Below are 27,162 nucleotides of genomic sequence, written 5' to 3'. Positions count from 1 at the left end.
ATACCTTGATTCAAGAAAGGTCGATGGGTCCAGAACACCTCTGTCAGTTGGGAAGGCACATGACGACACCTGCTAGCTTTCTCTCCTGCTTTCTCACTTAATAAGGACTCCCCAGGGGTGTTCTTCTGCATCTTCAAAGATCTTTGGCTGTGTGGCTCTCTTGGCTCTAAAGCTTTTTCCAAAATGGTTCCAATAAGCAACCCCACCTTGAATGGGTGGAGACACATCTCCATGGAACCCATCTAATCAAAAATTACCACCGACAGTTGGGTGGGTCACATCTCCATGGAAACAATAAAAAAAGACCCCACCCAGCAATATTGAATGAGGATCAAGGGACTTGGCTTTGCTGGGATACATAATAGCTTCAAACTAACACACATAGATTCTTAGTTTTCTAATATAAGATTTGTGACAAATATGGAATGCAACATTGGGGGTGATGGTCAAACCCTGAGCATCATGACCTAGTCTGGAACTGCCTAATTTAGGAAGGATGTTCTCATTGGCAAAATCTTTATTTGTTGAACAATATTGAGATATTATTAGCAAATTTCAAGATCTAGAAAGTAAAATATTGGGGCTGTAGGAAAAAGTGAGGACTTCTTTGTTCCTTACTTTCTTCCTCCCTTATCTCCCTCCTTCCCTGTCTTCCTGCATCCCTTCCATCCTCTCTTCCTTTCTTTCCTTCCTACTTTTTATTTAAGTATAATTTCCATAAGAAAATTTGTATAACTGTACAGCCTGATGAATTTTCCCCAGCTGAACACACCCATATAATCATCACCCAAATCAAGAACTACAATATTACCAGGAACCTAGAAGCCCCTCATTATACCCCCTTCCTGTGACTGACCTCCAAGGATTACTACTCTCTTGATTTCTAACAGCAGAGATTCATTTACTGTTGTGGATGGGCCTGTGGATAGTTTTCATCCTGGGACTGTAATGTATAGAAATATTGTGCACAGTCAAATAAATGTCTTTTGGCGACATAAGCACTCATTTCCCTTGGCAATACACTCAGAAAGGATTGCTCCATTAAGAGAAAAATGTGCATGATCAGCTTCAGTGCTGCCAAACAGTTTTCCAAAGTGCCTATACCAATTTATACTCTTGCCAGGAGTGGATGAAAATTCTGATTGTTACAATCAGAATATTGTATGAAGAGTCACCCATACTAGAAACAATAGGGTACTTCCAGGTCAAGATGGCAGCTTAACAACGTGCACGTTTTAGTTCGTCCTCCAGAACAACTACTAAATAACCAGAAACAATACAGAACAGCTCCTGGGGCCACATCAGTGACCAGACACACAGCATACCCCAGTCTGGACCAACTGGACCAGCTGCGAGCACCCCCCAGAACTGTGAGTTCCCAAAGCTGCGGCGGCCAGCACCCCTCCCGACAGGCCGCTTCCCAGAGGGGAAAGGAAAGGACTTTACCAGCAGCAGGGACTGGGCACAATCAAATGCCAATTGTGGAACTGATTAACAAATTCTGACTACTAAAAATAGGCCCCCAGCTTAGGTGAACCTGATCAAAGCAGAGGTTGCTCATTTTTGCCCCGGCGCCAAGGGGGGCAGGACTGACAGAAAAAGGGGGGGAAAAAAAAGAAGGAAACAGAGGTTTTTGTGGCTGTGTATCTACAAAGGCTTGACTGCCTCTGGATACAGCGGCAGGACTTTTCAGGCTGCAACTGCCCCAGGCACAGGCAGAAGTGAGCTCTTTTGGGGGCTTGTCTGGAGCCTGTGCCTTCCCCAAGGGAGGGGTGAAGCCCGACTCAGGTGGAATCCCTCCGTCAAGGAATTCAGACCCCAGGGCTTGGTAACTTGAAGCCATTAAAACCAGCCTACAACCTCTCCTCTGTCTCCACCACGCCCCCAGCAGGGAGAGTCTGCCAAAGTTAAAGGTACTGCATCATCTTACGCTGGTGGGACCTGCAGTCAGACAAGCACCACACACAGGGCAGGATAAGAAAAACAGAGTCCAGAGGCTTCACAGGAAAGTCTTTCAACCTGCTGGGTCTCACCCTCAGGGAAAACCGACACAGGTGACTCTTTCCTCCTGATAGGAGGCCAGTTTTGTCTGGGAAAATCTGGCTGGGGTGTATAATATCTAAGTAGACCCTCCTAAGTGTGTGTGGGGGGGTGGAAGGCACCACACAAGCAGGGCAAGAAACAAGAAAACAAGAACTGAAAAATTCTCCTCTGTTAAGCAAAACTTAAACTAAAGGTCCAGATAAAGCTGAACGGAATGTCAAAGAACAGATAGACAACAAATTCATCCAGCAAGAAAACCCTAGATAAAAGAAGTGAAAGCAATCTCCAGAATAAACTAATTAAGGTAATTAAATTCCTAGACGCCAGCAAAAAAAACAAATCACACTAGGAAAATTGAAGATATGGCCCAGTCAAAGGAATTATCCAACCAACAACTCAAATGACATACAGGAGCTGAAACAATTCAGAATGTACAAACAGACATGGAAAACCTCATCAAAAACCAAATCAATGAATTGAGGGAGGATATAAAGAAGGCAAGGAAAGAACAAAAAGAAGAAACTGAAAGTCTGAAAACACAAATCACAGAACTTATGGGAATGAAAGACACAGAAGAAGAAATGAAAAAAACAATAGAAACCTACAATGGTAGATTTCGAGAGACAGAACATAGGATTTCTAAACTGGAGGATGGAACATCTGAAATCCGATAAGAAACAGAAACTATAGGGAAAAAAATGGAAAAATATGAGCAGGGACTCAGGGAATTGAAAGACAATATGAAGTGCACAAATATACGTGTTGTGGGTGTCCCAGAAGGAGAAGAGAAGGGAAAAGGAGGAGAAAAACTACTGGAGGAAATTATCACTGAAAATTTCCCAACTCTTATGAAAGACTTAAAATTACAGATCCAAGAAGTGCAGCGTACCCCAAAGAGAATAGATCCAAATAGACATACTCCAAGACATTTAATAATCAGAATGTCAGAGGTCAAAGAGAAAGAGAGGATCTTGAAAGCAGCAAGAGAAAAGCAATCCGTCACATGCAAGGGAAGCCCAATAAGACTATGCGCAGATCTCTCAGCAGAAACCATGGAGGCGAGAAGACAGTGGGATAATATATTTAAATTATTAAAAGAGAAAAACTGCCAACCAAGAATTCTATATCCAGCAAAATTGTCCTTCAAAAATGAGAGAGAAATTAAAACATTTTCAGACAAAAAATCACTGAGAGAATTTGTGACCAAGAGACCAGCTCTGCAAGAAATACTAAAGGAAACACTAGAGACAGATACGAAGACAGAAGAGAGAGGTGTGGAGAAGAGTGTAGAAAGGAAGACTATGAGTAAAGGTAAAAAGAAGGAAAATTAGATATGACATACAAAATCCAGAAGGCAAAATAGTAGAAGAAAGTACTACCCATGCAGTAATAACACTGAATGTTAATGGATTAAACTCTCCAATCAAAAGACATAGTCTGGCAGAATGAATTAAAAAACAGGACCCATCTATATGCTGTCTCTACTCAAAGGACACGAGGCCAAGGACACAAATGGACATTTACACACCAATGTTTATAGCAGCATTATTAACAATTGCCAAGAAATGGAAACAGCCAAAATGTCCATCAACAGACAATTGACTAAACAAACTGTGACATTTACATAAGATGGAATGTTATGCAGCTGTAAGACAGAATAAAGTTATGAAGTATGTAACAACATGAATGGACCTTGAGGACATTATGCTAGGTGTGATTAGCCAGAAACAAAAGGACAAGTACTGTATGGTCTCACTGATGTGAACTGACATTAGTGAATAAACTTGAAATATTTCCTTGGTAACAGAGACCATCAGGAGATGGAGATAGGGTGAGATATTGGGTGATTGGAGCTGAAGGGATACAGATTGTGCAACAGGACTGAATATAAAAACTCAGAAATGGACAGCACAATACTACCTAACTGTAATGTAATTATGTTAAAACACTGAATGAAGCTGCATCTGAGAATGATAGAGGGAGGAGGGCTGGGGACATAGATGAAATCAGGAAGAAAGATAGATGGTAAAGATCGAGATGGCATAATCTAGGAATGCCTAGAGTGTATAATAATAGTGAAATGTACAATGTACAAATTTTAAAAATGTTTTTGCATGAGGAAGAACAAATGAATGTCATTATTGCAGGGTACTGAAAATAGATAATACTTTAAAATGTCACCTTATGTGTAAGACTAAAGCAAAAAATGTTTATTTGTTACAAAATTTGTATTTTGACTAGAGCATTTCCTAATATAACTCATGTAGATAGTTTGATTGAATGCCATAAGTACTTGGAATCTCAGAAAGGTCATGAGATTTTGTTGGTTTGTCCAGAGTGATGCCCTGATGAATCCCAGAGTGATATGATCAGTGACTGGAAATGTATTTGCAAGCCCCCTTCGGGGAATGGTGAGAGTGGGGAGAAATTCAACTTCCCCAAGTTGAATTCTTAATATTCTCACAAGCTAGTGTGGACAACCAAAGCTATAGGCTGAGCCCCCAGTCTTGGGGTTTGTTCATATGAAACTTAACCCCATAAAGGATAGGTCAAGTCTACTTAAAATTTAGGCCTAAGAGACACCCCCAAGAGAGCCTCTTTTGTTGCTCAGATGTGGCCTCTTTCTCCAGCCAACATGACGAGCAGTCTCACCACCCTCCCCTTCTCTGCGTGGGACCTGACTCCCAGGGGTGTGGACCTTCCTGGCAACGTGGGACAGAAATCCTGGAATGAGCTGAGACTCAGCATCAAGGGACTGAGAAAAACCCTAGAATGAGCTGAGAATTAACATCAAGGGATTGAGAGAACCTTCTCGACCAAAGGGGGAAGAGTGAAATGAGACTAAGTGTCAATGGCTGAGAGATTCCAAATAGAGTCGAGAGGTTATCCTGGAGCTTATTCTTATGCATTAAGTAGATATCACCTTGTTGTTCAAGATGTAGTGGAGAGGCTGGAGGGAACTGCCTGAAAATGTAGAGCTGTGTTCCAGTAGCCATGTTTCTTGATGATGATTGAACAATGATATAGCTTTCACAGTGAGACTCTGTGAATGTGAAAACCTTGTGTCTGATGCTCCATTTAGCTACTATATCAACAGAAGAGTAGAACATATGGAATAAAAATAAATAATAGGGGGAACAAATGTTAAAATAAATTTAGTTTGAAATGCTAGTGGTAAATGAAAGCGAGGGGTAAGGGGTATGGTATGTATAATCTTTTTCTCTGTTATTTTATTTCTTTTTCTGTTGTCTTTTTATTTCTTTTTCTAAATCGATGCAAATGTTCTAAGAAATGATGAATATGCAACTAGGTAATGATATTAAGAATTACTGATTGTACATGTAGAATGGATATCTTAATGTTTTGCATGTTAATTTTTTTAATTAATATAAAAAGTTAAAAAAAAAAGAGTCACCCATACTAAATATTCTTCTTTTTCTTTATAGCCATTTCAGGCTGTATGTGGTGTTATTGAATTGTGCTTTGAATCTTCAGTTCCTTGATGAAGTGAAATGAAGCACTACACGTTTTCATATACTATTGGACATTTGGTGTTCTCTTTTGAGATACTCTTGTTGAAGTCCTTGGTCCATTTTTGTTTTCTGCTCTCTGTTTCTTGTTGACTTGGATGAATTCTTGATATATTCTGAATAGGACTTCTCTTTCAGGTAAGATATTGTGAATTTTTTTTCTCACTCTGTGGGTGCTTCTTGCTCTACTAATGGTTTCCTGTAATTTAGTTCTTCATTTCTTAAGGCCACATCCTTTGCACCAACACCTGGAGGGCATATGTAAAGTGTTTGTAGCAGGGTCTGAAACCCAACCACTCTGGGGGGCCTGGAGGCACCTCAGGCTGAATGTGGTTCTAAGCGGTGCTAACTGTGCCTAGTGCTGACATTTGCACCCACATCCCTTACCCTCAGGGGGCAATGAGACTGAGGAGGCAGCATGGCTGAAGAACTCATATCCGTGGTTTGTAACGTTTGCTCACTGCAGTCCACCATAGCTGACATGCAGTGAAGCCCTGAGCCGGGCTTCCTTTAGCTGAACCACAAATCCTTACTCCCTCTTTCCAGTTTCCCTTTTCCAAGTCTGAGTGGATGTCCTGGAATTACAAAAGAGATGGTCAATTTTGTTCTTGTTTTCAAAGAGAAGTGGTATTCCATGGCTTGTCTGCTCCATGGGCCAAGGACCCTGACCTGAGTTTTGCATACTTTCTCAATTTGGCTTGGATTATGGTGCCTGCAGGTTTGGTTAATTTTCCCAGCTTGCTCCAGGGACTGGCAAGTCAGAGTTTATTCCACTTTCCCAGGCTCAAATACCACTATGTCCTGTGTTGAGTGTGGGACTGCTAATGACACTGGACACGTGAAGTTAAGAGAATAGGGCTTTTGCCCCAAATCTTCAATTGTTCATAGTAGGTGGAAATAAGTGTATCTAGAGATCTTTGTACTATGTGGATAAGATACCTTTAGGATTCAGTTTCTGCTTGTGGAGTTAGCTAATTAATATCACCAGCAATACAACAAAGGCCCCTAATTAGTTGCCTTAACTTAAAATATTGGTCAAACTTGATGAAGGTCCCAATGGAGCCTCCAGCTGACACTCGTGGGCTCAACCTTGAATCAGACTTCCAGCCTCCTCTACCACGAGAGAATAAATTTATGTTGCTTCAAGTGAGGCACCCAGTTTGTGGGGATTTGTGACAGCTGCCCTAGGAAACAAATACAAAGACTTTTTAGAATACAGACAGCTTTTGTAGAAAGCATGACTTTATAGAATATACTTTTACTCGGTTTGTAATTTAGGAAAATCTCTTAACTCGGTGTCTATGTTGCTGGTGGTGCTATATGTTTGTAGTCTTTTAGAAAAGTAATTTGGTAATATGCCTTAAGAGTCTGAAATATGCTATTCTCTCTTGTCTAAGTAATTCCACTTTGAGAATCTATCTTATAGAAATCAGAATCAGAAAACTGTTTGTGGATGAGATATTCAGTAGCATCTATTTTTGTCAATAGCAACATATACTGTTTTGAAGCTGTTCTGTACCCCAGAAAAGGCCATGCTATTTGAGTCCATTCCTGTGGGTGCTGACCTGTCATGGGTGGGACTTTTTGATTAGGTTACTTCAGTTGAGATGTGACCCACCCATTCAATGTGGGTCTTAATCCTTTTTACTTGAGTCCTTTATGAGAGCATAAAGGTCAGAAAAAGCCAAGAGAGCTCAGAGAGAAACACCCAGAGAAGTCTGAAGACAGCTTAGAGAGAGAAAAGCCCCAGAGATGCTAAGAGAGGACCCACAGAAGCTCAGAGAGGAGGCCGCTGGAACCAGGAAGGGAAAGCAGTGAAACTTGAGAGTGAAAACCCAGCAGATGCTGGCCACATGCCTTGCTATCTGACAAAGGAACCACAACCTACATGGCCAACAATAGGGGAAAGCTTAGGAACTCTCTGGCCTCTCCACCAGTAAGAATATTATGCAGTCATTAAAATGTTGTCAATGAGGCATGTAAAATAATATGGTAAATCACACCAAGGAATACTAATAATTAATTAAAAGGGAATGAACAATGGATACATGTGACAACTTGAATGGATCTAAAAGGAATTATACTGAGTGAAAAAGCCAGTCTCAGAAGGTTACATATGTTGTGATTCCATTAATATGACATTCTTGAAATAACAAAATTATAGAGATGGAGAACAGAGTAGTGGCAGTTTGGGGTTAAGGATGGATGGTAGCAGAATGGATATGGCTCTCAAGGTATCAGAGTGAGCCTTGGGGTGAAAGGACAGTTCTGAAGATGCAATGATGCATCTTCAATGCATCATTGCTCTGGCCTGAAACTGTTATGTACCCCAGAAAGCTATGTTCTATCAATCTTAAATTCAGTCTTATGGGGACAGTCATGTCCTTTTAATCCTGATCCAGTATTGTAGGCTTGGACCTCTTGATTAGGTTGTTTCCATGGAGATGTGACTCTGCCCATTCAAGGAGGGTCTTGATTAGTTTACTGGAGTCCTTAAAAGAGCTGAAACAGAGAGCAGACACAGACATTTGGAGATGCTAAGAGAACCAGTATAGATGCAGATGTTTGGAGATGCAGAGGACGCACTAGAAGTACCCATAGGATCTGCGAGAGCCATCTGAAGCCAGAAGCTGGGAGAAGAGTCCAGCAGAGGTTATGTGCCTTTCCATGAGATGCTAAGCAGGCCAGAACCCAGAGTGTTGCCCCAGAGAAGCTAAGACTGGTCCAGCACGTACCAGCCATATGCCTTTCCATGTGACATAGGAAACCCGGGCGTCATCCGGCCCTTTCTTCAGAGTCAAGGTGTCTTTCTCTGGATGCCTTAGTTAAGATGTTTTTATGGTCTTAGAACTGCATATTTGTACCTTAATAAAACCCCTTTATGAAAGCTGATCTTTTCTGGTATATTGCATTCTGGAAACTTTAGCAAACTAAAACAATCAAGGTTCATCATGTGGCTGCACAAATCTACAACATAAGTGACAAAATTGCATAGGGCTCTACACACACACTGTACCAAGGTCAATTTCCTGAATGTGATAATGTACTCTAATTATATAGGAGGTAATCATGGGGCAAATAGGGTGGAAGGTACATGGGACCTCTCTGTACATTTTTTTTTGCAATTTCCTATGAATTTATGATTATTTCAAACCAAAATTAAGAAATATATGACACCGATCCTATGGCATAATGCTAAAAGTAAAAAGTAAATAAATGTTGTATATATATGTTTATACATATATTTTTATATATTTACAATATTTATTTACATATATGTTTAAAGTCATAAAGAGTGGTTGTCTGTAGATACTTTTCTTTTTACTTTCACATGGCTTCCAAATTTTCTGTAGCAAAACAACCAATTTTTTAAGATGGAAAAAAATGTTTTAGTAAAACAGGGGAAACCTTTATTTGAAGTGTACAGTTGGAGTTTTCCTGGATTTTTTTAAAACTTTTTTTACTGTATAGTATAACATATATTCAAAGTAAAGAAATAAAAAAGCAGTAGTTTTCAATGCACTCTTCAACAAGTAGTTACAGGACAGATCCCAGAGTTTGTCATGGGCTGCCATACAATCCTCTCATATTTTTCCTTCTAGCTGCTCCAGAATACAGGAGGCTAGAGAGCTTAAATACTTCTCTATCATCACAATCGACTTTTTTTTCCTTCTTTTTTTTTTGTGAAAAATAACACATATACAAAAAAGCTATAAATAATCCAAGCACAGTACCACAGTTAGTTGTAGAACATATTTCAGACTTTGACATGGGTTACAATTTTACAATTTTAGGTTTTTACTTCTAGCTGCTCTAAAATACTGGAGACTAATAGAGATAATTTAATGATTCAGCATTCATATTCATTTGTAAAATCCTATCTTCTCTGTGTAATTCCAACATCACCTTTGATCTTTCCATCCCTCTCTTGAGGGATGTTTGGGCTATGGCAATTATAAGTTTTTCATATTGGAAGGGTCTGTCACTAATATGGGGTAGGGAGATGAAACTGTGATGTTCTGGAGAGGCTGGGCTAGGTTTCCAGGAATTATCTGGACCAGGGACCCATCTGGAGGCTGTAAGTTTCTGGAAAGTTATTCTAGTGCATGGAACCTTTGTGGAATGTTTTGTTTTGCCCTAGGTGTTCTTTAGGATTGGCTGAAATGGTCCTGGTTGGGGGTTGGCAGGTTATGACAGGTAGCAAGGTCTACCTGAAGCTTGTGTAAGAGCAACCTCCAAATACGTTTTCAACTGTATTTGATCTCTCTCTGCCACTGATACTTTATTAGTTACACTTCTTTTCCCCCTTTTGGGCAGGATGGAATTGCTGATCCCACAGTGCCAGGTCTGGATTCATCCTTGGAAATCATCTCCCACGTCGCCAAGGAGACTTTCACCCCTGGATGTCATGTCCCATGTACTGGGGAGGGGAATGATTTCACTTGCAGAGTTGGGCTTAGAGAGACTGAGGCCACATCTGAGCAACAGAAGAGGTCCTCCAGAAGTAACTCTTAGGCATGCCTATAGGTAGTCTAAGCTTCTCCGTTACCTACGTAAGCTTCATGAGAGTAAGCCTCATGATTGAGGGTATGGCCTATTGATTTGGGTGTCCTTAAATTTTGACACAATATCAGGGGATTCCCTGATAGTAAGTTTTAATAGTCCAATATTCTTTCTCCCATCCCTCCGGGTACTTTGCCAATACTTTTTGAGTATCTGCTTAATATACTCTAGGATGCATACAGGCATTACAATAATCTATACAGGATCAAAGGACCTCTTTCTTATTCTGTGCTCCCTGTGTTTCAGTTGTTCAAATGAGCTATGCAGAAAAGTTGAATTAGATTATGCAGTACAGAAAATTTCAGTTCCAGACGAAATAAATCTTCCTTCCATTGGTCTCAAAGAGTAAGTACGGTTTTAAAATATAGACACTGTCTTCCTTACCCCTATGTTCTGAATTACTTTAACCCCAACCTGTTTGGCTTCATTCTTATCACTAAATACCAGGTCATATAAATAAAATAGCCTCTCAAAATCCAGAGATAATAATCACCACCCCTGACTTAATGTGTCTGCTCTAAAAGCTTACAATCAAGGCCCCTGTTTTCTTATAAGCATTTTCTAATGGTGACCATACCATTCTTGTTCATTTTTTTCTGGCTTATTTTGTCTCATCAAATGTCCTACATATTCATTCATGTCGTTGCATGCCTCACAACTTTGTTTCTTTTTGTAGCAGCTCAACCTTCATTCACACACCATCATTCGCCAATGTACTTCTCTGTCAGTGCAGCCTTCAGCCACCTGCATTCATCAGGCATCATGTAGAGGGCCCAAGGTCCACAGTGCATCAACACTCTCTATTTTAGATCATTTCATTGTTCCCAAGAGAAAGAAAACCAACAAACACACCCTACCAAATAGGAAATCTAAACCTCCTCTTAACTCTTGTTCCTCCCCCCATTATTTGCCTCTGCTGTTGCTGTGGTTGTGCTGATGGTTTCCTTTTGAACATAGCTCATAGCATGCAATGGCAGTTTTCCCCCTGTATCCTGGACTTAAACACTCTTTGTACAAGAATCCTGTCTTTGAAGTAATTCTTGTGAGAACTAATTCATATTTCTAGTGTTAATCAGTGGGACACGTAGGTCTATACAATCTCTATCAATCTTGTTCATCTTCAATATGGTAATATTACTTATAGACCCACTAGAGAACCACCTTCACTCCTGTCTGTCCCTTACATTGGAGGTCAACCTCATTAGCTAACAGTTCACCCATCTCTAGGTTCTATGTATCTCTAAGTCCCCTATATTCTGTTATAGAAGCCTCTGTTTATACCTTTATGTTTGTCATAAAAGTAAATCATACAGTATCTATCCTTTTGTGTCTGAGTAATTTCACTCCACATTATGTCCTCAAGGCTCATCCATCTTTTCAAGTGCTTCAGGACATCATTTTCTCTTACTGCAGCATAATATTCCATCATCTGTATATACCACATTTTGTTGATCAACTCATCTGTTGATGGGCATTTGGTTTGCTTCCATCTTTTGGCGATTGTGAATAATGCTGCTATGAACATTGGTGTACAAATGTCTGTTTGTGTCATTGCTTTCAGCTCTTCTGGGTATATCCCAAGTAGTGCTATTGCTGGGTCATAGGGCAGTTCTATATCTAATTTCCTAAGGAACCATCAGACAGTCTTCCATATTGGCTGCACCATTATACATTCCCAGCAGCAGTGCATTAAGTGTCCCAATTTCTCCACATCCTCTCCAATATTCATAGTTTCCTGTTTGTTTAAAAGCAGCCATTCTTATGGGTGTCAGGTGTTATCTCCTTGTAGTCTTGATCTGCATTTCTCTTATAGCCAGTGAAAATGAGAATCTCTTCATGTGCTTTTGAGCTATCTGTATTTGCTCTTCAGGAAAATGCCTATTCATATCCTTAGCCCATTTTATAATTGGATTGTTTGTTCTTTTGTCGTTGAGTTGTATGATTTCTTTGTATATACAGGAAATCAAACCTTGTCTGATATGTGATTTCCAAATATTGTCTCCCATTAAGTTGGCTGCCTCTTCACCTTTTTGACAAAGTCTTTTGAGGTGCAAAAGCATTTCATTTTGAGGAGTTCGCATTTATCTACTTTTTTCTTTTGTTGCTTGTGCTTTGGGTGTAGTTTTGGAAGCTACCTCCTATTGCTAGGTCTTGAAGATGTTTCCCTACATTTTCTTCTAGAAACTTTATGGTGCTACTTCTTATATTTAGGTCTTTGATCCACTTTCAATTAATTTTTGTGTAGGGTGTAAGATAGGGGCCCTCTTTCATTCTTTTGGCTATTGATATCCAGTTTTTCCATGTCCAATTATTGAAAAGACTCTTTTGTCTCAGTTCAGAGGATTTGGGGGCCTTGTGAAAAATCAGTTGACCATAGATTTGGTGGTCTATTTCTGCACTCTCGATTCAATTCCATTGGTCAATGCTTCTGTCTTTGTGTGAGTACCATGCTGTTTTGACCACTGTGGCTTTATAATAGGTTTTAAAGCCAGGGAGTGTTAATCCTCCCACTTTGTTCTACTTTTTTTAGAATGCTTTTAGCTATTCATGGTCTCTTTCTCTTCCAGATGAATTTGGTAATTAGCTTTTCCAAATCTTCAAAGCAAGTCGTTGGAATTTTGATTGGTACTGTCTTGAATCTGTAGCTCAATTTGGGGAGAATTGACATCTTAACTATATTTAGCCTTCCTATCCATGAGCAGGGAATGGCTTTCCATCTATTTAGATCTCCTTTGATTTCTTTTCGCAATGTTACGTAGTTTTATGTGTACAAGTCCTTTACGTCCTAGTTAAGTTCACTCCTAGGTACTTGATTCTTTTAGTTGCTATTTTGAATGGAATTTTTCCCTTAACTGGCTCCTCAGCTAGCACATTGCTTGTGAATAGAAATGTTACTGATTTTTGCACATTAATTTTATATCCTGCTACCTTGCTGAATTTGTTTATTAGCTGAAGTAACTTTGCTGTAGATTTCTTAGCATCTTCCAAGTATAGTATCTTATCATCTGCAAATAATGAGAGTTTTACTTCTTCCTTTCCAATTTGAATGCCTTTTATTTCTTTGTCCTGCCTGATTGCTCTAGCTAGAACTTCTAGCACAATGTTGAATAACAGTGGTGACAGTGGGCATCCTTGTCTTGTTCCTGATCTTAGGGAGAAAGCTTTCAGTCTCTCTTCATTGAGTATGAGGCTGGCTATCGGTTTTTCATATACTCCCTTTATCATATTAAGGTAGTTACCTTTGATTCCTCTCTTTTGGAGTATTTTTATGAGAAAAGGATGCTGAATGTTGTCAAATGCTTTTTCAGCACTAATCGCGATGATCATGTGATTTTTCCCTTTCGATTTGTTAATGTGCTGTATTACATTAATTGATTTTCTTGTGTTGAAGCATCCTTGTATTTCAGGTGTAAACACCACTTGGTCGTGGTATATAATTCCTTTAATGTGTTCTTGCATTCGATTTGCTGATATTTTATGGAGAATTTTTGCATCTACATTCATTAGGGAGATTGGCCTGTAGTTTCCCTTTCTTATAGTATCTTTACCCAGTTTTGGTATTAAAATGACACAAGCTTAGGGCGGGCCATTGTGGCTCAGCAGGCAGAGTTCTTGCTTGCTATGCTGGAGACCCGGGTTTGATTCCCGGTGCCTGCCCACGAAAAAAAAAAAAGATATTAGCTTCATAAAATGAGTTAAATATGGTTCCTTTTTCCTCATTTTTTGGTAAAAATTTGAGCAGGATTGATGTCAGTTCTTTTTGGAATGTTTGATAAAATTCTGCTGTGAAGCCATCTGGCCCTGGGCTTTTCTTTGTAGGAAGATTTATGGTGACTGATTGAATCTCTTTACTTGCGATTGGTTTGTTGAACTCTTCTATTTCTTCCTGTGTCAGTGTAGCTTGTTTGTGTGTCTCCAGGAGTTTGTCCATTTCATCTAAGTTGTCTAGTTTGTTGGCATGTGGTTGTTCATAGTATCCTCTTATGATTTCTTTTATTTCTTCAGGGTCCCATGGTAATGCACCCCTTCTCATTTCTGATTTTTTTTATTTGCATCTCTCTCTTTTTTTCTTTGTCAGTCTTGCTAGTGGCCCATCAATTTTAGTGAGAGATTTTCTCAAAGAACCAACTTTTGGTTTTATTGATTATTTCTATTGTTCTTTTGTTCTCCCATTCATTTATCTCTGCTTTAATCTTTATCATTTCTCTACTTCTGTTTGCTTTGGTATTAGTCTGCTGTTCTTTCTCAAGTTCCTCCAGGTTTGCTGTTAAGGCCTCGATTTTTGCTCTTTCTTGTTTTTTAATATAGGGATTAGGGGAATAAATTTCCCTCTCAGCACAGCATTTGCCGCATCCCATAGGTTCTGATAAGTTGTATCCTCATTTTCATTCATTTCCAGATAACTACTGATTTCTCTAGCATTTCCTCTTTGACCCACTGGTTGTTTAAGAGTGTGTTATTTAATCTCCATATATTTGTGAATGTTCTCGTTTGTGGTTATTGAAATCCAGCTTCATCCCATTGTGATCAAAGAAATTGCTGTGAATAATTTCAATGTTTTTAAATTTATAAAGACCTGTTTTGTGCCCCAGCATATGATCTATCCTGGATGTTGGGTAGCTGATGGCTGGTTAGCTGATGGCTGGGGGTAAGTGGCCATACTGAGTCAGTCACACAGACACACAGCACACAGCACACAGCACATGACTCAGGAGACAACCCTCAGGGGTGAGTGGAAGGCGCCCACTTTATTGAGGAAATGCACAGGCTTATATAGGCTGGGAGCATGCGGGGACACGTGTCAGGCTGGGATTGGTCACTATTGTTGCTAGGGCAGAGGGCAGATTTAAGGTTGTGCTTTTGGCGCAAACCACCGCCAGTTCTGGGAAGAAAGCTGGTTGCGGGTTAGGCCATTTTGTGTTGCCTTGCATCAGCCACGGCAGCCATGTTTGCAATATCTTATGGCTTCTCCATCACTGGAGAATGTTCCATGAGCACTAGAGAAGAATGTTTATCCTTGTGCTTTGGGGTTCAATGACCTATATATATCTGCTAGGTCTAATTCATTTATCAAGTTATTTAACTTCTCTGTTTCCTTGTTGATCTTCTGTCTGGTTATTCTGTCTATAGAGGAGAGTGGTGTATTGAAGTCTCCAACTATTATTGTTGAAACCTCTATCACTCCCATCAGTTTTGCCAATGTCTGTCTCATGTACTTTGGAGCTGCTTGATTAGGAGCATAAACATTTGTGATTGTTATATCTTCTTGGTGAATTGACCCTATAATTAGTATATAGTGTCCTTCTTTGTCTCTTATGTTGTCTTAACATTTAAAGTCTATTTTGTCTGATATTAATATAGCTACTCCTGCTGTCTTTTGGTTACAGCTTGCATGGAAAATCTTTTTTCATCCTTTCACTTTCAATCTATTTGTATCCTTGTGTCTAAGATGAGTCTCTTGTAAGTAGCATATAGCTGAATTATATTTCTTAACCCATTCTGCCAATTTGTATCTTTTAATTGGTAAATTTAGTCTGTTAACATTCTGCTGAAAAGGTGTTTCTTGAATCCACCATCTTATCTTTTTTATTTTATTTGTTAGATCTATATATTCTTTCCCCTCTTTCTCTTTGTATCCTTTAAGTTACCCTTAGTGGTACTCTTCAATTCTGTGCCATCCTCCAGAGCTCCCTCTCCTGTCTTTTTCTTCAGGCTGCAGAACTCCTTTTAGTATTTCTTGTAGGACCGGTCTCTTGTTGAAAAATTCTTTCAGGACTTCTTTGTTTGTGAAAATTTTAATCTCTCCCTCAGTTTTGAAGGACAATTTGGCTGGGTACAGAATTCTTGGCTGGAAGTCTTTCTCTTTCAGGATCTTGAATATATCATACCACTGCCTTCTCGCCTCCAGGGTGCTAGTTGAGTAGTCTGAACTGTCTTATTTGGTTTCCCTTATATTTAATAGACTGTTTTTTTCTTGCTACTTTCAGGATTTTCTGCTTCTCTTCAACATTTGACAGACTGCTTAGTATCTGCCTTGGAGAAGGCCTATTTGGATTTACTCTGTTTGGAGTTCGTTGGGCTTCTTTGACTTGTATATTTATGTCCTTTATGAGCATTGGGAAGTTTTCCCCCATTATATCCTCAACTACCCTTCCTAGCCCTTTACTCCTCTGGGATACCAATGATTTTTATGTTTGTGTGTTTTGTTTTGTCTATCATTTCCCTGAGATCCAATTCAAATTTTTCCATGTTTTTTTTGCCATTTGCTGTTTTGAGTCTTCAAAGTCAGTTATCCTGTCCTCTATATCACTTATTTTTTCTCCTATCTCTTTAAATCTGGTGTTGTGTGCCTGTAGTATGTTTTTTATTTTGTCAGCAATATTTAATCTCTGTGATATCTGTTATTTTTCTACTTATTATCTCAAATTCCTCTTTATGTTCTTCTACTGTCTTCTTAATCTCCTTTATGTCATTTGCCTTCCCTCTTATTTTAGTAAGTAGAGTTGTATGAACATCTTTGATTAGTAGTTCCTAGGTCTCTGCCTCCTCTGGTGTTTTAATTTGGTCATTAGGCAGGGTTGTATCTGTCAGCACTGTGATATGCTTAGTGATCTTCTGCTTTCCTCCTGGCATGTAAATATCTTGATTGGTTTACTTTGGGAGTTGATTCCTTTCAGTAGTCTAAGGCCTTGTGTTTGCAGGATGGTTGTACAGCAGGATGCAGGGCACAGGGTGGGGCACTCAATGCAGTGATTTGTTTCAGGGCAGGTATAGGTGCAGGTTGAGGATGTTATGCTAATGCTTGTGAATATGGATGCCCATTGGGCAGGGAGTATAGACCTGTGTGGGTACACCAGTCTGGGGGGTGCAATCCTGGTGTGCACTGGTCTAAGGCATGGGGCCCTTCGCGTGCATGCGTAGAGCTGTGGCAGCAGGTCGTTGTTGTAACTTCCTGGATTGGGAGCAGATGTGACCCGGCGGCACAGGTCAGCACTTTCTCAGAGCTGGGAAGTGAGGCTGAGGGCTGTGCACATGCGCGGTTCTAGGACCTCTATAAAGTGTGGTTCCCAGAGCTGAATGACGTGATTGGGGGCCTGTGTGCATGCGTGGGCTGGGAGTGCCGTAAACGGATGTGCAGAGCTCAGGGGGGTGGGGTGAGCTGTGCGACACTATGGGTGGGGCGGGGGTGGGGTGGGGGTAGCCTGGGTATGGAGGTTAGTGCTGGCAGCCTTTATGCCCTGACAACAGCCTGCAGGGGACAGGGAGGGGGAGGTCGTGCTCCGGAGGGGTGCAGAAGAGGTGGGTGGGCTGCACTTGGGGTGAGGTCGGGGGCAGATACGTGCCCTGGGGGCTGGTGGGGTGGGGGCGGCGCCTGGAGCGCGGGGAATGGGAGCGGGTGACAGGGTTCAGGGGTGTAGGGTTTTGGGTGAGTCTCCAGTCACGGGTGAGGGTAGTGTGCCCAAGAAACATGGCCTGGCTTACTTCCCAGTCCCGTGTACCCATCCGTGCGCTCCCGCGGGCTCCACGCCAGGCTCCAGCTTTCTGCCTCCCAGTCCCTCGGCCTCTGCGACCAGGGCTGCCACATGTGGTGCCAAAGGCTCTCCCAGGCCAGCCGCACTCCTGACTCGCCGCCTCAGTCGCCCTCCTGTCCCCTCTCTAACTTCTCCATGGAGCAGGGCTGACCTTGAGCTACTCTAATCGGCCACCTCCCTGAAAGTTCAGGATTTTTTTTGTGCTTTACTCAGACATCTGCCTTTGGATTTTTTCTGAACTCTCCCAGTTTCCCAAGCTGATAGGCAGCTGGATGTCCCCATCTGTTCTGCCCCCGAGGCCCGGCCCCTCCTCTCCTGGCTGCTGGCACAGGGGCAGCCCCTCTCCGGGCGGGGCGCTGTGAAACCCGGGGTCACGCAACCTCATCCCGCTGTGGTGCTGTCACATGGGGTTTCTGGTGGGTTTGCTTCTCATCCCTCCAAAGGGATTCTTTCAGAAAAACTGGGAGAGGCAACAAGGAATGAGGCAGCTTCAGTGGAAATGTTTGGTTTTCTGCCCATTTAGTTTTGTTTTGTTTTTTTAAGAATCATGCTTTTAGTGGATTTTTTTTATAATTAAAAATTTATTTTGGAAAATATAAACAACAAACAAATGCAAACATTCTTAACTTATAGTCATTCTGTTTTACATATGTGATCAGTAATTCACAATGTCATCACATAGTTGCATATTCATCATCATGATCATTTCTTAGAACATTTGCATCAATTCAGAAAAAGAAAAAGAAAACAGAAAAAAATTCATACATACCATACCCCTTACCCCTCCCTTCATTGAGCACTAGCATTTCAATCTAAATTTTTTTAACATTTGTTCCCCCTATTATTTATTTTTATTCCATATGTTTTACTTGCCTGTTGATAAGGTAGATAAAAGGGGCATCAGACACAAGGTTTTCACAATCACACCGTCACATTGTGAAAGCTATGTCATTATACAATCATCTCAAGAAACATGGCCACTGGAACACAGCTCCACATTTTCAGGCAGTTCCCTCCAGCCTTTCCCTTACATCTTGAATAAGAACGTGATATATATATAATCCATAAGAATAACCTCCAGGATAACCTCTGGACTCTGTTTGGAATCTCTCAGCCATTGATACTTTGTCTCATTTCACTCTTCCCCCTTTTGGTTGAGAAGGTTTTCTCAATCCCTTGTTGCTGAGTCTCACCTCGTTCTAGGATTTCTGACCCATGTTGCCAGGAAGGGCTTTTTGTGGATTTTTAAACATAAAAACTAGTTCTTCCAAAAAAGGGGGGAAAAAAACCAGCTCTTCCAGTTGATTGTAGTGATGAATGTACAAGCCATTGATTGTAAGAATCAAACAAACGAAAAACCGCCTGCGCGGGCCGCAGTGGCTCAGCAGGCAGAGTTCTCCCCTGCCATGCCGGAGACCCAGGTTTGATTCCCAGTGCCTGCCCATGCAAAAGAAAAAAACAAAAACCCCACCTCTACTTTTTGCCTTCTTCAATAAAACTTTTATTTTAGCCCCTAGGTCACTTCTTTATTCTTTTGATTGATTGCTTTATTCATCATTGCCCCAAACTAGTAGCAACCAAGATGTCCGTCACAGCACAAACTGGTCTCTACAAGTGGAGTACTATTCCATGGTAAAAAGAAATGAGCCATCAAGCCACAGAAAGAACCAGTGAAACCTTAAACACATGTTGCTCAGTGCAAGAAGCTAGTCAGTTAGGTCTTATACTGTATGTTTCCAGCTATGTGACGTATTAGAAAAGGAAAAATAGGAGACAGTAAAAAGATCAGTGGTAGCCAGGGGTTCAGGAGAAAGGGAAGCAGTGTGAATAAGTGGAGCAGAGGGGACTTTAGGACAGTGAAACTAGCCTGTAGATACCGGAACGGTGGATACATCACATTATGCATTTGTCAAAACCCATAGAACTGTGCAACACCAAGAGAGGAACCTACTGTAAATTGTGGACTGTAGTTAATAATAAGATATCAATATTGGTTCATTAATTGTAACAAATGTGCTGCACTAATGCAGGATGTTAATAAGAGGGGAAACTGAGGGTGGGGTGGGGAGACTCTGCACCATCTGCTAAATTTTCTGTAAACCTAAATCTGCTCTAAAAATTAGTCTATTTTTAAAAATTGATCCATCTTTGTGGATTTTTAAACTTTAAAAACTGACTTGACCCTTCACCTTTTTAAACGTTCTTTATTGTGAAATAAATATACAAAGAAAAGAAACAAACAATACTTTTCAAAGTATGCTTCAACAAATAGTTACACATTTCAGAGTTTGTCATGGGCTACCATTTCACTATTTCAGATATTTCCTTCTAACTGCTCCAAAACACTGGAGGCTAGAAGAAATATCAGGATAGTGATTGAGCATTCATACTTGTTTGTTAAATCTTATTTTCTTGGTTATAACTCCTCCTTCTCCTTTGATCTTTCTCCCAGTCGTTAGGGATCTTAAATATTTTAGCTTTTTGATTCTTCCAGGAGAATACACCTGGCATGAAATAAATTTCAATCATTTCTACATCATTACAAGGTGAATGTAGATACTTTTGATCACCCTCTTCAATTGTGCAGCAATAAAAGGTCCTGCCAAAGGGACTGAGCCATTTAGCTCACTGTGGCAATGAGCAGAACTGAAAACAGCTGTAAATTGTAAACTAATGGTTATAAAGTCATAAGGGGAAATAAAGAACTAAGTAGTTCTTGTTTTCACTTCCCTATTAAATATAATCCTGAACTCTGGCAGTTTTTGTTTTCATTTAATTATGTTGAAACATATTCAGCATGGCCAAAGAGCCACCCTGCGGGTCCTTTGGCATTGGTAGGGTGATAGTGAGAAAGGATCTTCATGAACCATCTCAGTTTACTGGGAAAGGAGCATAAAGGAAAACACCTGTGTCCAGAAGAGCATGATGTCACAGGGAAGACATGGGATCTGAAACCAGTTGGCCAGGTTTTAGTCTGCAGTGTGCCATTTGCCGACTTTATGAACTGAGGCCTGTGTCTCAGTTTCCTCACTTGTAAATGACAGGTCTAATGGTACCAATTTCAGATTCATTGTGAGTGAGACAACAGCTGCCAAGTGCTTGGCAGAGAGCCAAGCACATAAATCACTGGCTTCAGTGGTGATCAAAATCATGTCCATCTAGGCCCTGGAGAAATACCAGCAAGTCTTGCCTGAGGATTTCCAGATCCCCCAACAATTATCTATTTTTGGCCTCATGACCCCTTTATACTCTTAAAAATTGTTGAGGACCCCAAAGTGCTTTTGTTTATATGGGTTATATCAGTTAATACTTAGCATGTTAAAAAAAAATTAAATCTTAAAAATGTTAAAATATACAGGTGTTCGCTTAAAATGAAAATAGCTATGTTTTCCCAAACAAAATACACTTTGTGAGAAAAGTACCATTGTTTGACACTTTTGCAAATGTCTTTAATGTCTGGCAAACTCCCATAGATGCTTCTGTTTTTAATCTGTGGCAAAATATTGTTTTGGTTGAAGAAAATCCACCCTTACTCAGATATGTAATTGGAAAAGGAGGAAGTGTTTTAATAGTTTTTTAGATCATTGTAGCTGTTCTTTTTTATTTTTCCAGGATCATTCCTAAACTCTTATTTAAATACTTGGTATGTGGTATAGGTTGTGTGTGTGTGTGTGTGTGTGTGTGTTTTAAGTTTTAAAAGTTTGTACAAGCAAAGAAAAAAGAAATAGATAAATAAGACCTTTTCAAAATTACTTTAGTGATTCAAAAGACTTTATCAAGAAAGTGAAAAGACAACCTACTCAGTGGGAGATAATATTTGGAAACCATATGTTTTAGTTTATAAGCTACCAGAATGCAATATACCAGAAATGATACATTGGAACTCAAAAAGACATGTTATTTCCAAATGCAAAATACATTCATTCCATCACAATATTACAAAACCTTAAACCATTTCAGTAACAATACAAGTAAAAGCAAAGTCAGACACAAAACAAAATCTCATCGAAGTCACCACAGGTATCTTCTGTCCTAAGGCATGATTCTCCTCTGCCCGTGGACCTCAGGCAGGATACGTTATCTGCTGCCAATATACAAAGGACAGTCATAGAATACATGTTTCCATTTTCACAGAGAGAAATTAGGAGGAACACAGGAGTCACTGGATCCAAACACTTCAAAAAACCTTCAGGGCAAACTGCATTAGATTTGTAAGAGCAAAAGCTTTCTTCAATTTATAGAGGAGAAAAATCACTGATGAACCCAAGTGACTCTTCTTCAGAAGAGTTGAGAACAAATAAAATGTTCTTAAGTCAGTTAATTCTTTAATCCACAAGCTAATTGCATACTGAAAAATGTGTACATACACCTTAGAGATTAAAGACTGCTTCATTTGTTAATTATAAAAGCCTTCTCTCCTTCTTTGTACTAACCACCATTTGGACAAATCCCGTTTCTTACTGCATCCCCACAAAAAGAAAAAAGCAGGGTAAGAAGAAACATTTACATCAATATTGCGACTTCTAGGCACTGCTAAAAAGTTTGATAGAGATTTAAAAGGATGGTTAAAAAGTTTAATAAACGTCTGTAAATTTCTACTAACATTATTCTGGTCTCCCAGATAAACGCACAAAATAGAGAGGTCACCTTTTATTTCCATCTACAAAATGAGAGCAACACAGCCTAGGACAAGAACATAAAAAGAGGACCAAAACAACACTGAAAAAGAATGAAAATTATTCCATTCTCGATCCTAGAGAAAGAAACAGGATAGACCATATGTAAGGTTTATTTATATTGCTTTTAAACTGGAGAAAATATAGTAATCAAATTTTCAGTGCCAAAGAACTTCAAAAAAAAAGGTATATACTGACAGAAGCAGGGAGCAGATAAAGGAAGATTAAAGTAGCAATGAAGATGAAGCCCCAGCACTTCTTTATGAAAAAGCGTTCAACACATCACATCTTTAGTAATTATTCAGTGCACAAGACCCTTTCAGAGGGCGACATCACAATGAACTGGTACTATTTCTCCTCATTTCTGTTATCTACTATCTTGCTATTTAAACAGAATAAAACCTGTAGATTCCCCACTGTTGCAAAAGAGGAAAATAACTGAAATATACACAAAAGTGGATGAGTTAATAAAGGTAATGTAAGAAAACATGTAAAGAATTCTGAAAGTGTCATGTCACTCCTATTTTCAGAACTCTCTTCTCTCAGGCTGCTCAGAAATCTGAAATAGCATCGGAGTCGTTTCTTAAAAATGTGTCTTTTATCAGTTTGTTCGGTTTTCTGCCATTGTTCCATGGATATCTCAAGTCACTGGGCCATATGTTCGATTTGCAGGCGTCTGACACATTATTATTTGCTTCTGGAAATGGCTGCCGCCCCACAGACTTCAGGAGACTTCCTGAAGGAGCCAGTCCGGTTTTCTGGGCTCTAACGAGGACATGCTGAAACCCGGACTACCCCCACATCCGAGGAGGACGTGGAGGCCAAAACGTCCTGTTTCCAAAGTAAGGGGCCTGCTGAGACCTCACCAACGGGCGGCAGGAAATGACGAAAGCAGAGGTCATCCAGGTGCGCCTGGTAACCAGTTCCGGTGTGCCCGGCAACCAGTTCCGGTGCGCCCGCTCCAAGTCCGAGGAAAGAGTTCCGGAGCTGAGCTGCGTTGGCCTCACCTCTGGGAGGAGCAGTGTCGTGGCTGTTGTTTTCTGACGCTGCGTTAACACCCTGCAATTGGTAGCCACAAAGGTCCGGTACAGTGTGGAATCTGAAACCGTGTCGGTGAATTCTCCTACTCTATTACATTAAAACCCTGTTCTATCTTACACATTGAGCACGTTTTGTCCATGCATGATTTTTGGAATATTATGCTTGGTGATTTGGAAAATATTGTCCCCGGAGCTATGCAGATCTTTCAAATGTTGGCACAGTTTATTGTATGATATCAAATATCATTGATCTTGTCCGAAGAGTATTTTAAGTACTGGACAGATGACAAACTCATATTGGCAAAAAAAACCCCAAGTTTTCCAAACTTCAGATTTTCACATGGAAACCCAAATTTTATCACTGACGACAAATGCTGTCAGTCGTTTTCCTTGAAACCACAGGAAAACTCACTTTGTTTATCTGTAAGAAAATGTCTATCTGTATGAAAAGTACCAGATTCTGAATAGCCATCGTTTGTCTGTTAATCATTATTTCAAGTAAAAATGGTTTCAAAAGAAAGAAGTAGCTAATTATGCCAGTAAGTCAATTGTGCAAGTGCTCTTCCTCAAGACAGCTAAGGATGAAGCAAGAGTGCTTTATGCACACCTCCCATTTCGTCACCCAGATTATTTAAGAGACAGGTACTCAAAGGGTTAGATTTAATAAATAACCTTTACTGCGTCATCAAGGACCTTCCTAAGTGAACCTGGCTGCTTTTCTTCTTTTTTTACTGGGAGCTCTTGGCCAGGAAGAATATCCTGAATGCTAGAACAGCTTCCTGCTGGAGCCTGGTTCGGGCCAAAGTACCAGCAATTTTACCATCATGCAAATGTCAACACAGTACAAATGACAAAGACTGTCTTACTATTATTATGAAAATAATTCTGACCTCACAGACCTCCTGAAAGGGTCTTGGAAATCCCCAAGGGTCCACAGATCACACTTTGAGAACTGCTGCTTTATAGCAAGGGTCAGCAGCCTTCTTCTGAAAAGAACCAGAGAGCAAATATTTCAGACTTTGCAGGCCCTACGGCCTCTGTCACAGCTACTCGACCCTGCCACTGTAACCCCAGAACTGCCAGAGACTACAGGTAAATGCATGGGCGTGGCTGTTTCCAATAAAACTTTATTTATAAAAGCAGGTGGATTGGGCCCAGGCATAGTTTACCTTCTCCTGCTTTAGACCATCCAGGCTGCTTCTAAACCACAAAACAGCTGTTACTGTCACCTCAGCCAGTCAAATCGGGACCCAACAAAATCCATCCCACCATTCCTAGCTACAAAACCTCTTCCTCGCACCCTCAGAAGAGGATACATCCAACTCAGTGCCAGGCTCTGTTTTATCCTAACACTGCGCCTGTCAGAGTGGTAGGAGCCCAAGGTGCCAGCAGGAAACAGGTGGCATGCTCAGATTGCCTAATTCTGGGGGAGTTTGGGTGGAAGGTGGGAAATCGTACGGTGTAGTGCAATAGGCCAGGGCTAGTAGCAGTGGAGCGGTTTCCACCCCTACGCCCAAACAGACAAAGGGAGGGAAGGGTCGCAGGAACCGGACAAAGGGAGGGAAGGGTCGCAGGAACCGGACAAAGGGAGGGAAGGGTCGCAGGAACCGGACAAAGGGAGGGAAGGGTCGCAGGAACCAGACAAAGGGAGGGAAGGGCTGCAGGAACCTGGAAGAAGAAAGCTCAGGTTGATGAAGGAAATCGCCTCTGGCAAATCCCGACTGGCAGCCAGCAGCCTGGGGGCCCCTTGATGTAGGTGCAGGCCACGAGGTCGGCCTGCCGTGGCAGAGGGCAGGGTGTAAAAATGGGGAGCCTGTCTCTGGATGGGCAGATGGAAGATGTGTGGCTCCACGCTGTATCGTAATTGTTTGCATACCAGACTATCCTCAACTAGACTGTCCATCGTGAAGTCAGGCGCCATGTCCTGCTTTTCTCCTAGACTGGCAGCTCTTACCCAGTCCCTGGGCAATAAGGATTTGTTGGCAGAGAATGCATGAGGGTCCCGATGAGGTCAAGAAGCCCTCACACACTCCCCAGTAGCTTGATCATTAGAACTTGCCAACACAGGAAACCGCTAGTACCAAAACTTGGAGTGGCTGCTGCTGCTGCTGGGCCAGTGCCTGAGGGGACCAGGCACCTAACCACCCCTTTCCCCCAAACTTCAGCATAACTGGCTAAATAAAGAGCTCAGTGCTTAGAGATGTGGTGAGCTGAAATATTCCTGGAGTTAAGAATAGAGTCCTTCCTCCAGCACAAGGTCCTTGCAGAACTTAAGATGCCAGTAGTTGGGGGTACACGTGTAGTTCCATGGTGAAATTCTCGTCTGCCACGTAGGAGACCTGGGTTCAATTCCCAGCCCATGCACTTAAAAGAAAAAAGAAAGAAAGAAAAGACTCTGGCAGTGGTTTTCAGACTTTCATGTAGCAGCAGAGCTCCCCCTTTCATGAGGAGTCCTATGGAGAACACCAAAATGTAGACGAGACTAAAGGAGAGCTATTCTGGTTGAAGTGGGGCTCCCACTGCCCCACTCACTTTGCCTCCCCTTGACCAGTCCTTCTAGGGAGCCTGGCATTATCTCCATAATCCCAAAGGCTCTGAGGAATACAAGTTGAAACCCACTATCTTTTGCAAAAAACCCAAGGGACGAGATGTAGCAAGTGATCCTAGAGAAACCTCTATAAATCGTTTTTTCAAGTCCATAGAAATAGTATTTTAAAAAACAGCACTCAAAATAGAATGAATCCAAGATATGTTGTGTAATGTAAATGAATTCTACTGATTTCACATGCCACTTTCTACTTCCTAGAAAATTTTCTGTATGTCCATCTTTCATTCTTTTTTAAATCTTTCAAAACATTAATTACCTTTTATTTTTACCATTCACTTTTTAAATTGTTAAAGCATTAATCGATTTTGTTTTACCAATCTGATACATGCACGAAAGATCTAGTAGTTATTGCAGGCCATAAAAAAGAAACAGCAGGCTCCTGGCCTCGACCTCCCCATGTGTTGTCCTTCTCAGAGGCTAGCACTTTGAACCTTCTGGTTGTTTCTTCTGCTATTTAGTGACCTCCATAGCATCAGGATAATATGTTTACCTGCCTTCTCTTGATTTATTACTTTTAGGTATTACCTGCTGACTTGGTGTTTGGTGGTTGGAATTTTAGCACCCTTACATGGCTCCTCCTCCATTATATTCCCTCCCAGCTTCCAAATGAGGTTGATCATGATTTTTAGTTAAATAGATCATCAGCATTTGCACGTTATGACCGTGTAAATATTATTCACTTCTGAGCCAGATGATGTGGCAGAATTATGCTTTCTTTTTTTAAAAAATTACTTGGTGTTTTTTTCCTGGCATTTATAATTACATGCTTTTTTCCATTTGCTGCTTTCTAAACACCTATAACTAATATTGGTCCAAATGTCTAATTTTCCCAACTGTGAGTAATTGACAGTTCTGTCCACTAGCCCTCCTGTCTCCCGCAGAGCTGCAGTCTGCATGACGTGCTCTCCGGGCCCCGCAGTTGGCTGTTTTCCTGGGATCTCCTGCTGCTGTTCTGGTGCTCTGAATCCCACGTGTTCTTCAATCTTGGTTTACTCTCTCAGTAGCTTCCTGGGGCCTAGTACTAGTCTGCTAGCTGCTGGAATGCAATATACCAGAATCAGAATGGCTTTTCAAAAGGGGAATTTAGTAAGTTGCGAGTTTACAGTTCTAAGGCTGAGAAAATGTCCCAACTAAAACAAGTCTATAGAAATGTTCAATCAAAGGTATCCA

General features: G+C 40.8%; 1 long non-coding RNA gene across 4 annotated transcripts in view; it reads left to right on the top strand.

The window, feature by feature from the left end:
- LOC143660664 (uncharacterized) overlaps positions 1-23,503 on the top strand; it is a 47,708-nt gene extending 24,205 nt beyond the window's left edge. Inside the window, exons 6-9 of one of the 4 annotated variants that reach the window (XR_013164171.1) lie at positions 5,490-5,711; positions 9,891-10,100; positions 10,383-10,481; positions 23,017-23,503. This is a non-coding gene — a long non-coding RNA (uncharacterized LOC143660664). The remainder of the gene's footprint in view (positions 1-5,489; positions 5,712-9,890; positions 10,101-10,382; positions 10,482-23,016) is intronic. The other 3 variants (XR_013164167.1, XR_013164170.1, XR_013164169.1) reach the window with 3 other exon arrangements.
- The last annotated feature ends 3,659 nt before the right edge of the window (positions 23,504-27,162 follow it).

Source organism: Tamandua tetradactyla, chromosome 17 (assembly GCF_023851605.1).
Source record: "Tamandua tetradactyla isolate mTamTet1 chromosome 17, mTamTet1.pri, whole genome shotgun sequence".
NCBI lineage: Eukaryota > Metazoa > Chordata > Mammalia > Pilosa > Myrmecophagidae > Tamandua > Tamandua tetradactyla.
The sequence above is the reverse complement of the archived record's forward strand: the minus strand, read 5'-3'. Positions and strand labels throughout refer to the sequence as shown.